Source organism: Strongylocentrotus purpuratus, unplaced genomic scaffold, assembly GCF_000002235.5.
Source record: "Strongylocentrotus purpuratus isolate Spur 01 unplaced genomic scaffold, Spur_5.0 spur5_scaffold_16, whole genome shotgun sequence".
Taxonomy (NCBI): Eukaryota; Metazoa; Echinodermata; class Echinoidea; order Camarodonta; family Strongylocentrotidae; genus Strongylocentrotus; species Strongylocentrotus purpuratus.
Window position 1 is genome coordinate 8,958,349 of NW_022145601.1, and position 15,972 is coordinate 8,974,320.

At 40.3% G+C, this 15,972-nt stretch overlaps 1 protein-coding gene across 1 annotated transcript in view; it reads right to left on the bottom strand.

The window, feature by feature from the left end:
- Nucleotides 1–15,972, bottom strand: part of LOC105441890 (ZP domain-containing protein-like) — a 43,400-nt gene that overhangs the window by 20,800 nt on the left and 6,628 nt on the right. The gene's annotated exons all lie outside the window — the stretch shown is intronic.

Genomic DNA, 15,972 nt, shown 5'->3' on the forward strand with positions numbered 1-15,972 from the left:
AAAAAGGGCACTCGTCAGAGGTGAAAAGGGGGAAGGGGCACTTTTACTAAGTAATAGGGGCACTTGTCAAAGGAAAAGGGGCACTTCTTACAAAATTAAAGGGGCACTTTTTCTATGTAAAAAGGGGCACTTTTGGGGTATCTGAAAAAGTGGGGGGGGGGCACTGTGCCCCCCTGCCCCCCCCCCCCTCTCGGGAGGGCCGCCTCTGCCCCTGCCCCTCCATGCACCGGCACGTCATTGCAATATCATGTCTTAATTGCTTTGCTTTTTATATATCTCTTTGATTCTCAGAAAAAGGGAACAAAGAGGAGATTTTTTGGTTCATTTGGGGGGGGGGGGTGGTGGGGGCTGCATTATTTATACAAAAAACTTGAAGCCAATACCTTCTTTTCGTAGAATTTTTTTGAAGCAGCCCCCTCCAAAAAAATAAGAAGGCGATTCTTCAGCTCACTGAAGAATCTGCTTAGAGTACTAGGCTAGACCCTTACGTTAGATCTAGCTATTTATCAAGTCTCTAACTTTTAGGAGTAAAATATGATTATCTGATTATGAAAAAGAAAAATTCCATTCCTTCATTAATCGAATATTCTACTCTGAATGACTAATCTAGTCAGGCGCGGATCCAGGATTTCTTAGGGGGGGGCCCAAAATTGAAATTATGTGAGCCAAATATTGGTACGTAATGGTGACCAACAATGACGTAATGCGGGGGGGGGGGCGTTGCAGGGAGAGGCGATTTCCCCCTCCCTCCTCCGCGAAACGCGAAAGCTTTGACGTTTCATTAAATTATTAGAGAAAGAAGACGATTCGTTGTACCATTCTCGAAAATAATTCTCATCTGAATTTAGCTTTTCCCGTCCCGCGCAAAGCGCGGAAAATTTTACGATTTATTAAATTATTAGAGAAAGGAGGCGATTCGTTGTCGAGTTCTCGACTCTTAATCCTCGTCTGAATTTAGGTTCCCCCCCCCCCTCCCGCGCGAAGCGCGGAAGCTTTTAAATGTCCTTAAATCATTAGAGAAAGAAGACGATTCGTTGTACCGTTTTCGACAATAAACCTCGTCTGAATTTAGATTCTCCCCCACATCCTCCCGCGCGAAGCGCGGAAGCTTTTACGTTTCATTAAATCATTAGAGAAACAAGACGATTCGTTGTACAGTTCTCGACTCTTAATCCTTGTCTAAATTCAGTCCCCCCCCTCGCGCGGAAGCTTTTAAATTTCCTTAAATCATTAGAGAAAGAAGACGATTCGTTGTACCGTTTTCGAAAATTAACCTCGTCTGAATTTAGATTCTCCCCCTCATCCTCCCGCGCGAACCGCGAAAGCTTTTACGTTTCATTAAATCATTAGAGAAACAAGACGATTCGTTGTACAGTTCTCGACTCTTAATCCTTGTCTAAATTCAGTCTCCCCCCTCCCCCTCCTGCGCGAATCGCGGAAGCTTTGACGTTTCATTAAACTATTAAAGAAAGAAGACGATTCGTTGTACCATTCTCGAAAATAATTCTCGTCTGAATTTAGTTTTTCCCCTCCCACGCGAAGCGCGGAAAATTTTACGATTTATTAAATTATTAGAGAAAGAAGACGAATTTGTTGTCGAGTTCTCGACCCTTAATCCTCGTCTGGATTCTGGTTCCCCCCTCTCGCGCGAAGCGCGGAAGCGTTTAATTCTCATTTAATCATTAGAGAAAGAAGACGATTCGTTGTCGAGTTCTCGACTCTTAATCCTTGTCTAAATTCAGTCTCCCCCCTCCCCCTCCCGCGCGAAGCGCGGAAGCTTTTAAATTTCCTTAAATCATTAGAGAAAGACGACGATTCGTTGTACAGTTCTCGACTCTTAATCCTCGTCTGGATTCAGGTTCCCCCCTCTCGCGCGAAGTGCGGAAGCTTTTAATTTTCATTAAATTATTAGAGAAAGAAGACGACTCGTTGTACCGTTCTCGAAAATAATCCTCATCGGAATTTAGTTCCCCCCCCCCCCTGGCTACGCGCCTGCGGTCAGATAAACACATTTTGATACCTTGTCTAACCCCGCAAGCTCAGCGCAATAAATTACGGTCAGATGAGCATTCAGGGGCCCCTGGTGGGGTCGAGGCGGCGGAGCCAGCCCCGGAAGCTCAGGGGTTTTAGGCGTTTAATTAATGTCAGATGAGCATTTTTTTGTATACCTTATTTTGTGACACTGGCAGGTCACTATTTGGCATGGGGTCCAGGGGGCGGAGCCGCCAAAAATCAAGGGTTTTAGGCATTAAATTACCGTCAGATGAGCATCTAAGGGCCCGCCGTAGGGCCCCCGGGAGCTTAGGGATTTTAGGCATTAATCACGGTCAGATGAGCATATTTTGATGCCTCATTATTTTTTAACACTGGCAGTTTACTATCTTTTCTTTCTTGCTCTCATTCTATTTTATTTCTCTTTAATATACTTTTTTCAAAAAAGTGTGGGGGGGGGGGGGGCGGGAGCTCGGGGGTCCCGATCCCCGCCGTACCTCGGGCCCTGACATGTAAGAATCTCAAGAATCATATTTCTTGCCTGGCTGTAAATTTAGGAATTCGTCATTTTCCAACAAACACATACAAACGTAGAATTAACCAAAAAGTGAGGAAAAATCTCGGATATTATGTCATTTCAGCATTATTTGTAATCCACCGTTGTGTAATTAGAAATAAACCACGTTTGAATTTGAATTCCCCCAAGCCCCCCCCCCCCCCTATCAGTACGCCAGGGGTCAACAGCCTGGGAGGCAATTAGGCCCTTCCCCCCCCCCGATCTCCTTCTTCCCCCTTTTCTTTTATTCTTCCTCTTCTTTCTTTCCCTTTCTCTCCTCTTTCCCTTTCCCTTCTTTTCCTTTCTTCTCTCTTTTTTTTTTTTTTTGCGGGGGGGGGGGGGGGCCAAGGCCCGCTCGGCCCCCCCCCCCTGGATCCGCGCCTGAATCTAGTATAATTATGATGATGATGTAGCTACAGTAGATATAGCATTATAGGTCTATAACTCACTAAATAGTACAGCCTGTAATGTCACAATATTGAATCCCGTGAGATAATTGTGCCAAAATTGATTTTTTTTTTGGCTAACTTTGTCAATTTGGGGGTGCTGAATCCAAAAAACTTTGGTACCATTTTTTTCGACCACGTCTTAGGCGGCCATTTTGAATTTCAAAATGGCCACCATAAAAAATGCATTTTTTACCATTATTTCATATTATAGACATTGGAGAAGGTGCAAATGTGGGATAAAATGTATGCTTATGATGTCTGATATATCAATACACATTTTTATAAAATTTTGCTTTATTTCGATTGGCCGCCATCTTGAAATTCAAAATGGCCGCCATTGCTAATCCTATTTTATCTCATGTCTCAAGTTATAAGCACCTGGAAAGGTTTGTACCGTAACAGTATCATAATATTGATGCTATGTGTGTTTTCAAACAAAAAACAAGCTCCCAGTAACTGACCATTCGAATTGGCCACCATTTTGAAATTCAAAATGGCCGCCATGGAATAACATTTGCTATATTAATTCATTTGAAAGTACCTTAGAATCATCCATTTTGAGAGATCATCTGTATTTAAAGCTTGCAGGACCTGGTACATAGAATACCGGCTGTCATATTGATCATCGTATATATGCCTAAACGCATCACCCCCCCCTTCTTCCACCCGGGGGGGGGGGGGGGGGGGGCTTAATTATAACATATAACAGTTACTGAATGTGGTGTTAAAGAAAAACTAGAAAAATAAATGCCTTGGACTGGACGTATTAAAACGGTCAGAACACTCTCCATGGTACCATTCTGGTAATCAATCAGAACCAGGGTGGGGATAGTGACTCAACCACAGGTCTCCCGGTCAGTGAACCACTCCGGATTCCAGACGATGTCAAACCCATTGATGTAGACATCAAACTACAGCATCCACCATCTCTTGAAGTCAAAACAATCACTGCCAGTTCATTTGAGTTTGGCTCCTTTCAGCATGCCATCAGCGAAAATGAGATGTATGACAAGGCGTGGTTCATGGCATCCTTTTCTACAAGGTCAAATACAACTTCAAGTGCAACACACCCTGTAGCTGCAAATGAATCTCTACACATTGATATTTCTCAACTGACTGAGCCTCTTGATAGTCAATCACCGCTTACAGAACAATCAAGTGATGATGAGACTAGCCTCCACGTCCATTCTGATCAGAACAGTGATACACAACCTGAGGACGAGCAATCTTTGGAGTCGGTTACTTCAGGTGCAACTTTTGAACATTACCTTGTTTCGGATATTGAACAGCCTATGGCAATGACAACTCCTAGTCTAGACAATTCAGGTGGGAATTCCAGAGTCCATGGAATTGAACAAAGTGAAGGAAGCACTAAAACTTCTGAAGGACCTGGTGTACACTCATCAGCCAAAGCACTGAAGAAGACAGTAGTGCCAACCTGGGCAGCCACCAATTCCTTACTCGTTCAGGCACAGCAGAAAGGAAATCAATCCTTGACAAAGAGTGCGATTGTTGCTCCTCTGTTACGCCGACCTCCCACTGACTATTCATCTCTCTTTACAATCTTAAGTCTTGCTCAAGGGATATCAGCTGCTGTGGTTGGTCCTCATAAGAAAACAGTCATCACCCTTGATCTTGATTTGTATGAGAGAGCAACCAAACTTCAATCTTCCACAGGGAACAAGAACTGGATTCTTCGAATTGGTGAACTCCATGCCTGCTTCGCATCACTGCATGCAATTGCAAAATATCTCGAGGACAGTGGCTTGGAATCTATTAGCATTGAAGCAGGCCTCTTTTCCCCTTCAACGATCCGCCAAATATTCACTGGAAAGTGGTTCAAACGTGGTATTGAATTCCACATGACCAACATCATGGCGTGCTATGATCTCCTGTTTGAAGCATCAGTACATCATGAGCACTTGGACAGCATGATTAAGAAATGCGAAGAGCTTCGTAAGAAGTTACACGAGAGAGATAGTGACATTAAACAGGTTTTTGAGGAGGTAACTTCGATGATTAAAGAGCATTATCAAACCACAATCATCCAAGAGAATGACGAGATGGCAACATTCTTACTCAACTACATGAAGCAAGTTGAGAGTTTACTGCATGTGATTCGAGCTAGCAGACAGGGGAACTGGGAGCTGCATCTCGCTTCCATGGAAGAGCAGGTCAAGTACTACTTTGCACATGACTTATACAAGTATGCTAGGCTCGTGCCAATCTACCTTCTTCAAATGCATTCGCTGAAGACATCTGATCCTACTACTTGGGATGCACTAAAGGCAGGGGACTTCATGGTCACTAAATCTGGCATCCCATTCACGAACCTATTTGTTGACCAAACATTGGAACAGCTGATCAGGGAAGTGAAAGTAGCTGGCGGCATCACTGGAATAACACAAAATGAAGAAGCACTGGGTAGGTTTTTCCTGATTGCCCCTGAATTGGTCATCCTCATTCAAGACTTCCAAGATGCTTACTGTTGTACCACCAATGACTCTCAAACTACGAAGGAGCACTATCAGCTCAGTGGTTCTGTGGCTCTTCGCATGCACAGAAATTCCTCAACAATCAAGAAAGCAATCATACGACACTGCGAGGGCAATCCATTTGAAATCAGGTCAATGAAGCTGATGAATATGGTATCTAACATGCAAGTTCCTGAAGCTTTCAAGGAGGACATTCTTGAAAGAGATGTAAAGGGAAAGATCATGTTCCAAGAATTTGTATCTGACAGAATAGTTGAGTCATCGGCCAAGAAATCTATCTGGGACCCAATGAGGAAGGCCAAACTGAAGACATTCAGCTCTTGCAGAAAGAAGACACAGTGTAAGATTGGAGCCAAGCTCGTCAAGCTAAGAGAGGATCGCCAACTTCTTGCAAGATTTCTCGTTGTTCAGCAGTCCAGACCTGGAATGATACATTCACTGGGTGACACAATTGGAAAATATGAATTTTCTGTCATTCCTAGGTCGCTATGTACCTCAGATGGCCTTCTCCTTATCCCATCAGACAAAAGCTCTTTCATCCATGCCATAGAAACCTATGGAACTGAACCGAATAGTCAGTCTGAAGACCAGATCAATGAGCAGCAAGATTCACCCAACATAGAAACATCAGGAGAAGACAAGAAAACAGACAAACTGTGCATCATCGATGCCATGGCAGTTGTCCAGGCCATAAAGAAGTCCCCATCAATGGTTGACTGCTCCGACTTTGCTGCTGCTTTTGTTAGGAGCATAAGGAAAATTGCATCCCAGTACGATGAAGCACGTGTTATCTTTGATAGATACATTGATGATTCCCTCAAGGCACAGACTAGAGGGAAAAGGACTGCAGGTATTGAACCAGTGAAGTTTGATATCAAGGACAATACCAACATCAAGCTCGTTTCACTGAAGACTCTTCTGTCTCACAACTACACCAAGTCGCAACTGACAGAATATCTTGGAAAGGCTGTTCTGCATGAGTATACAAATAGTAGCAAGAACGTTGTTGTCGTCTACGGAAATGCTACATATTCCAACAAGCCAGATATGTTTGATCCAGAACTCACCCATCACACAGTCATGAGGAAGCGGATACACTCATCCCATTGCATGTACTGGATGCTACCTCAAAAGCAGCAGAGAACATCATAGATATTGATGTTTATTCTCCAGACACTGACGTCTTTGTATATCTGATGGATCTTTGTTCTACACACAATGTCTTAGGTCGCCTTTGCTTCATCACTGGAAAGGGAAATGCGAAACGTACAATTGACATTGCTGAGAGATGTTCTGCAGTTGGTAGCGAAAAAAGCAAAGGTTTGCTTGGTCTACATGCATTCAGTGGTGCCGATTGGGGTGGTAAATTTGCAGGCATCTCAAAGAGCAGATGGATCAAGCAGTATTTGGGCCTTGACCCAGAATGTGACATAGTCCATGCATTCCAAACATTAGGTGAAGAAGACTTCAACCAGGAAAGTGTGTTATCAGTCTTGGAAGACTTTGTCTGCAAGGTGTATGCTAGAAACAGCAAAGCCACAAAAGTGAGTGACCTTAGATGGGAGTTATTCAGGGCAAAAAATCTTAAGGCAGAAAAGCTCCCACCAACCCTTGGATCCTTGACACCACACATCCAGAGGGCAAACTTCGTAGCCAGAGTCAACAAGGGATACAAATTTCCAAAACCAAAGCTGCCCCCTCTAGATGGAAATGGATGGGAGCTTTCCCCAGAAGGAACTTTCAGTGCAACCAAGTGTTTAGAGCTTCCTGCGCCGAAGGCAGTCATGGAATTGGTCAAATGCTCATGTCGGAAGGAATGCAAAAGCCATTGCTCTTGCAAGAAGAACCATCTGCCTTGCACAGCCCTATGCAAGTGTTGTGACTGTGAAAATACACAGGACTATGATGTGAATAGCCCCGATGTTGACTAGGTGAATATAAAATTGTAGATTATTAGAAATTGTTGTTTCAACGTCGCAACTAAACTCACATCCATAAGATTAGTTGTCATTTTAGACACAGTTGTAAGGAGGTACATTTGGTAGACATTTGGTCTTTGAAATCACAATCGCATGATTTATCAGTCTCAGGTTATGCCATGCATTATATGTCATTATTCAATTCAACATATCGCAATATAAAGCAGGAGTTGACTGCCGTGATTGATTCTAGAATCACATGCCTTCCAAAATGATTGATTTCGCATTTTAAGCGCTCCAATACCCAATATGTGTTACAAATCTGAAATACCATATTATGGCGGCCATTTTGAATTTCAAGATGGCGGCTAATTAGAATGGTCATCATTAAACGAAGCATGTATTTCCTTTTAAAGCATGTATATCATCATAATGATGATACTATAACAAGTTTTAACCTTTCCATGCACTTCTAACTTGATATTCAAGTTGAAATAGGCTTAACAATGGCGGCCATTTTGAAATTCAAAATGGCGGCTTATCCGGAACAAAGCAGAATTTCATGGAAATTTGTATTACTATATCAGACATCAATGCCATGCTTTTTATCCGAAATTTGAACCTTCTATGATGTCTATAATATGAAATAATGCTCAAAATGCAACTATTTATGGTGGCCATTTTGAAATTCAAAATGGCTGCCCAAGACGTGGTCGAAAAAAATGGTACCAAAATTTTTTAGATTCAGCACCCCGAAATTGACAAAGTTAGCCCAAAAAATCAATTTTGGCACGATTATCTCACGGGATTTCATAGTAGCCTCTACTAAAATCAAATTGGATATTCTACTCGGAATGAATAATGATAATACAGTAGATATAGATCTAGTTTGATTAGTTATACTCACACATCACTCGATCAAATTGGGCAGTACAATCATGCAATGCAGTGCAGCAGCCCGGCACGAGTCATGCAGTGAATTCCCCCGCCGACCCGGCCGGCGACGCTGTACGGCTAGCTGCACACTGAGCTGAGCTGCTGCGGTAGCACTAGGCAGTAGTCTGCTAATTTACGGCCAGGACGAAAGAATGTGAACAAACATCAACCATCTAGTCCAAAATGTACTATATTCGACTTCTCAATAATGAAATCTGTGTCAGGAATAAAAAATAGACCTTAATACGAGATAAAAATGATATTTTTGCAGTGATTTACCGACAAAAACACTGCTCGAATTTCAGTGGTCCGAGTAGATACAACGCACATTTAATGTACGTGCGGCAATGCGGATTGCGAGCTGTGAGTAAATTGTCCGAAATGTCATTTTTTTGTCATTTTACCTAAAGATAAGTCATATTTTGTCTTCATTAGTATCATTTAACACAATTCCTTTAAAGATTTTGGTTGGAAAGGGCATTATTAAGTCACAAAGAGCACAAACATATACACATTGGTATCTCTCGATCGATTAATCAGGTCGGGACATCTCGGCCCAGTTTTTCCAGCTGGGCCGAGTAGTCCCGTGGGCCGAGTTAGCCCGACTCCATTATGAACAAAGCATGGAGTTAAAGAAATTAGTACCACATGGTACAGAACACTGCGTGAGAGAAAATTAAATTATTATTTTATTTTGCTTGCTTGAATATTATTAAACATTATCACTAGAATGAAGTTAGATATATTAAATTTGCAAATGGGGTGGGGGGATCGGGGGATGCATAATGACGAGTTGGCATATTACCTGCTTCCCAGATCACCAAATCGTCAGAGTATTTATTCTGGCACCTGTCTCCCAATTTCTTCCCTTCTCTCTCTCTCTCTCTCTATCGTTTCATCAAATCATTCCACTTTATATCTCCCTCTTTACAGTCCATTTTTGTATAACATACTCTTAGCTCATACATTCTCAGGTTATAAATTCATTAAGTGCGCTGCTATATACAGTGCGTCCCAGAAAAAACGAAACCCAGAATAAGCGATGTTTTATCACATTTATAATTAATAAATGACACATAAAGCTTAGATCTTCCTCTTTCATTTGATTCAACTCATATGATGCATATTTCACGCATGAGTGATTAAGATCAATTTGAGGAGAGGAAACCACAAAGTCATTTGGCGGACGGTACATATTGCTCCGTTTAGTCTCATTTCACAACGCCCCCTATCGTCAGAGCCTGGTCAGAGTCAGCAGCCTAACATGTTAGCCTATGGACGTTTTTAAAAAAAAATCGTTAAAAATTCATTTTTTGTTTAAACGAAAAGCACATCCACCCCGACGTACGTTATCACTAGCTCTTTCATTGGAGCCCTCATGTCTCATTGACTTTTGAAAGTTCACCCACCGTAATTTTTCAAAATAGGTTGCAAGCTCGTCATTGCCTATAATACACATGTGAAACAAGTCTAACTTTGGACTCAGTTTTCCAAGCGATTTGAAGATTATAGGTCGAGCACACGAAACATAAAAAGCATGAATTATCATAGATCACTTCTGCCTATTTCATTTTGTCCATTTCATCCAACCCCCCACCGTAATTTTTCAATTTAGTGAAAGCAAACATTTTGCCGAGATAAGCAAAAACATGAATATTCATGAACGGTCAGACAATACATCATTTTAGTACGTAACGTATATTGAATGGGAATGGGCGATGATCCGTGTAGGAGGTAGAGGTCAGTAGTTTGTGCTGGCAATGTTCACGCGAGCGAAAATGAGACAATCGGAGCAATATGTCTGAATTTCAAAGAGAAAATCACATTGCTAGAAAGTTGAGTTTCTGCCCTTTCATATGAGAACGTCAATCAGTAAAATTAGCAAGGAATGACAAGATTCTGCTTGTTTAAAGGGATAGTTGAGTTCTATTGCAGAGGATGCTACACAAAATAATTGTTTGTGTGAGATAATGAAAAAATGAGTGTCAAATTTGAAAGAACATAATATTTAAATGACACAATCATCTTTGTTTGATCAAACTCGGTTCAGAGACGGCTAAAATATTACAATTTCTAATGCTTGTGTACCACCACGAATATTAGATATTTTGAAAAAATTGAAAAAAACCGTTGAAAAAAACGAAATAACGCCTTTTACGTCGTATTTCAGCCAACGCCGATGTTGGCTTTTTTGTTGGCCTTTTCGTGTTGATTATATTACCCACAATTAGCCGGCTCATGTATTGCTATTTTTAATTAAATAATTATTTAACGGTCACAATGTTTTTTGGAAAGTGGAGCTGAATTGGCATTATCGTATTGGCTAAATTTCACACATTTTGAGGTCTAAAAATTTGGTCAGTGATAGGGTATATAATTTTGTATATGGTTGGAAAGGGCATATCTTCGAGTATCTAAATCCAAAAAAGGGTACGGGTTTGCCAAGCCATAATGGAGATACGGCCACAGAAAGAATTTCCAGAACTTTAGAGGGCGCTATTTATGTTTTGCATAGCCATTGGAACGTGAAATTTGGCATGGCTATGTGCAATTATGAGATAAAGATACTGTGAGATTTAAATTCAAAACGGAATTTATATGAGAAAATTATGGCAGTTTTAGATTATTTAGGGGTCAATTTTTCAAGAACTTGAGAGATTTTTGACGGAGTCGGTTTCAGATTTCAATTTTGAGTACGAAGATGGCATTTTGAAGGTCAAGTGATACGTCGCAGATGAAAGAACATCTCTCAGACTATCTAGAGGAATTTGTTAGAAATTTGTAGGATCTAGGATAGTGGAAATAGGAAGGAAGAAAGAAAGGCCTTAAAATGGACCAGAAACGGACAAAATGGCGCCTGGACGGTTATGCATGAGTGATTTCGAGAATCGAAGAAGGTAGTGACCTTGATGAGATGTTAGAGACTATGCCTTTGAAATTTGAAAGGAAAAAGACATGAGGAAAGCACCTAACTAGGAATAACAAACACTACGTGCAAAACGAATGGGATTTCTGGACGAAAAGGAAAAGGAAAAGGAAACTAGAAATGCAATCGTGTCACAACGATGTGCGTGCAATGACGCCGTGTTTCTACGTGTCAAACGAAAGAGCTTCTCTCGGACTATCCAGAGCAATTTGCACGAAGTCTGTAGCTTCTGTGATATTGGAGATAGGTAGGGCGAAAGAAAGGCATCAACAGTGACCTTGATGGGATGGTACTATGCCTACGAAGTTTGAAAGAAATTGGGATAGGGGAAAGAACCTAGAAAGGGCTCGCAAGCACTGCGTGCACAAACCAATGGGATTTGGTGCATGTTTGACATTGCAATCAAGTTCGTTCTGGGGGCCAAAAGCGTGAACCCGATATGCCCCATAGACAATGCGTGTAATGAATGGGCGGAAAACGTGCAGGATCTGTATTATGGCCGGAGTTAAATTGTTTTTTCTCTCTCTCTTTACGTCTCTTTATGGGCCGTATTTGGTATCATTAGAAAGAGAATTTCATGGTTGTTATTGTAAACCACTCTCTTTTTTTCTATGTTAATCCTATCGAAACACGTGATGTAAAATAGATGTATAGGACAAAATGGCGTCTTAAATGGCCCCCTTGACCAATTTTAAAAATCCGGCCAAAAGGTGCCCTGCGTATTGGAACTCGGCATGTCACTGCAAATTTTCAAGGAAAAAAATGGACGTTTAAGGGGCGAAAAGCAGTCTGAAAAAATGACGTCATAGCCGAAACGTGTTAGGTTCGGGCGGAAACTCGGCGGAATTCGTGTAGTGATCTTTGTTCAAATGCGATTTACTCACAATTTTCTGTGTGAACATATATAATACTTGGTATCATCCGAAAGGGCACTTCATTGCGGTCAGTTTGACACTATTGTTAACTGCGCGCAATGTATTGCGCGCATTGAACGCGCTATTACGTAATCCATAGTAAATTCATCATTTTTGGCGATAACTTTGCGCTGACATATTCGAATTTTACCAAACTTGGTAAACAGTTGTCACGTATATGAATACATATGTCTGCAAAGTTTCATTGATGTAGGTATAACGATCGCCATTTTAGAGCAAGTTGAAGTTATTTCTCAATTTTCTTGAAAATGGCGAATTTGGAGGGCAATTTTCTCAAATTTGGTCAGTGATAGGGTATATAATTTTGTATATGGCTGGAAAGGGCATATCTTCAAGTATCTAAATCCAAAAAAGGGTACGGGTTTGCCAAGCCATTATGGAGATACGGCCACAGACAGAAAGCCAATTCCCAGAACTTTAGATGTTTTATTTTATTTTATTTATGTTGTGCAAAGCCATTGGAGCGTGAAATTTGGCATGGCCATGTGCAATTATGAGATAAAGATACTGTGAGATTTAAATACAAAACGGAATTTATATGAGAAAGTTATGGCAGTTTTAGATTATTTAGGGGTCCATTTTTCAAGAACTTGAGAGATTTTTGACGGAGTCGGTTTTAGATTTGAATTTCGAGTATGAAGATGGCATTTTGAAGGTCAAGTCATGCGTCGCAGATGAAAGAACATCTCTCAGACTATCTAGAGGAATTTGTTAGAAGTTTGTAGGATCTAGGATATTTGAGATAGGAAGGAAGATATAAAGGCCTTAAAATGGACCAGAAACGGACAAAATGGCGCCTGGACGGTCATGCATGAGTGATTTCGAAAATCGAAAAAGTAGGTGACCTTGATGAGATGCTAGAGATGATGCCTACGAAATTTGAAAGGAAATGGATATGATGAAGGCACCTAACTGGGAATAACAAGCACTACGTGCAAAACGAATGTGATTTCCGGACGATAAGGAATATACTAAGGAGAATATTAATGGGGCAGAATGTGAACGAAAACAAGGCAATGACGAAGGTTCGTCATTGCAAATACTAGAAATGCAATCGTGTCACAACGATGTGCGTGCAATGACGCCATGTTTCTACGTGTCAAACGAAGGAGCTACTCTCGGACTATCCACAGCAATATGTAAGAAGTCTGTAGCTTCTGTGATAGTGGAGATAGTTAGGGCGAAAGAAAGGTCACCAAAACGGCCCGAAACGGAAAAAATGGTGTCTGGACGGTCACGCATGAGGGTTTCCGGAGAACGAAGAATTTAGTGACCTTGAAGGAATGCTAGAGACTACGCCTACGAATTTTGAAGGGAATTTGGGTAGAGGAAGGGATCTAGAAAGGGCTCGCAAGCACTGCGTGCAAAACCAATATGAGTTGGTGCATGATGAACATGTTGCGACGCGTGCTTTCGCACGAACGGCCGCCCATACTAACACAACCGAATAACAGTCTTGAAAAATGACGTCATGGCTGAAACGTGTTATAATAGGGCGGAAACTTGGCGGAATTCGTATAGTGACCCTTATTCAAATGAGATTTACTCAAATTTTTCTGAGTGAACATATACTATACTTGGTATCATTCGGAAGGGCACTTCAGTGCGGTCAGTTTGAAATGATTGTCATCTGCACAAAACGTACTGTACGCATCAAACGCGGTATCACGTAAAGCATAGTAAATTCATCATTTTTGGCGATAACTTAGCGAAGAGGGCATAACAATTTACTAAACTTAGCAGACAGTTGTCACGCACAAGCTGAAATCATACATATGTATGCGAAGACAAATTGGCTTTATTATTTATTTGGGTTCTAGGACAATTAACCTCGTGAACAAGCATCCCACCCCATCCCCCTCCCCCAGAACATTACCCTCTGTTCATTAAAGGGCAAGTCCACTCCAAAAAATAACTTACTTTCAATAGAAGCAAATCATAACCTGGGCAAAGGCATGGGACAATCAAGTTTTGGGGGATAAAAAGGAAAATTAATGGGATAAATATATATAAAGCAATTGATAAATAGTGATGCAATGACGTCACAACTTGATAACCAAATTGGCAAGTTGTATAGTGATTTTCTAAGTTCCATAGTTTTTCACACTGTCTTCAAAACAATCCTAACTTCCTCTTTTGGGGTTCTGTTTCTCTAGTTTTTCTACATCTATTGAAAGCAAATTATCTTTGGAGTTGACTTAGCCTTTAAGGAGGAAGTCAACCCTAATATTAAGTTGGTTTTAATAAAAGCAGAACAAATAGACAAACAAGTCAGTGAAAGCTTGAGCAAAATCTGATTAGAAATAGGAAAGTTATGGATTTTTGATATTTTCATCAGTGAAACAATATTCGACAACATTGTGATCCATCGTGCGAGTTCCTTTCCAAGTTGCTCTCTACAGAAAATTTCATAAACTTTCATTTCTTAGTTATTTATGACAGAATAGATTTGTTTCATCAGGGGTTGTTTAAAAACATATTTGCAATAATTGTATTTAAGGTGAATGTATGAGTGAAAATTTGTTTAGGGAAGAATACAAATTTTTGAAGTGTTTTAGTACAGGGCATATTATGGGAGGGGATGTCGCAAGATACGTCATAGAGTTGCAGATTTTTGTTTGATTGACTGCACCTTCACAAATTCATGACTTCCTTATCTTTTTAATAGCTGAAAATTCTTCAAGCTCTAGGCCAATTGAAGGCTAGAAACAAAGTAAACGCGAATACATTCACGCACCAAGGGACCCATCTATCTAAATCATATAGGCAGCTATCATCCTTACGATACCTCACTTGAAATTCACACTGGAATATTGTTGAAATACTGGAAAAACTGTGGACATTTAAGGATCTACTGAGAATCAGGGCTTGTAGAATGTGGATCCCTAAAATAACGATTATTTGTTTATTATTTATTTCTAATAGGGTGGCACATATCATCAATTTGGTAGTCTTCCATGAGGCCCTGTTTTGTGAGAATAAAACGAATAATAGCAGCAAAAACAAAATAGATAAATACACACAAGCATATAAACAGGTAAGATACAAATTAATTGGTATTCTCATGAAATAACTGATCATTCAAATTCACCTACAAGTCATCTGCAGATAACATGCCTTTTTATCCTTCATGAACTTATATAACAAATACATGTAGATTTGAAAGAAAAAGAAGAAAGGGAAAAAAGATTGATATGTAAGTGCGGTATGATAACAGAATTACAAAATCATAATTTGATATTCATAACAACATACTTCTCCGACATAAGGGTAACATGAGCCAACAGAGACTTACGAAGAATAAAAAGACAGGACACAAACGCATAAAAACAAAACAAAGGAACATGGGAGTAGGGGAACAGGTCAATACAAATTGATAAATAGGGCTGATCATGAGAACAGAGAACAAAAGGGAAAGGGAGAGAGCGCACGATGTGAATGATGCAGAGACAATGAAAAGCAAGAGAACGCAACGGGAGAAAACAAATGGATATAAGAAACGGGGAGAGTAAAACACGAATTGACTACGCGAAGACAATTTTTTTTTTAATTGTAAAAGAAACGGTTTTGATTTTCTCTTAAATAATAATAATAATAATAATAATACATTATATTTATATAGCGCTTATTACAATGTTCCTAAGCGCTTTACAAAGTTGTACTTAGATAATAATACATTCAATAACTATAATTAATATATACTAATCAATCTACAATTAATTCAAAATACATACATAAGCACAGATACATCTAGTCAATACATA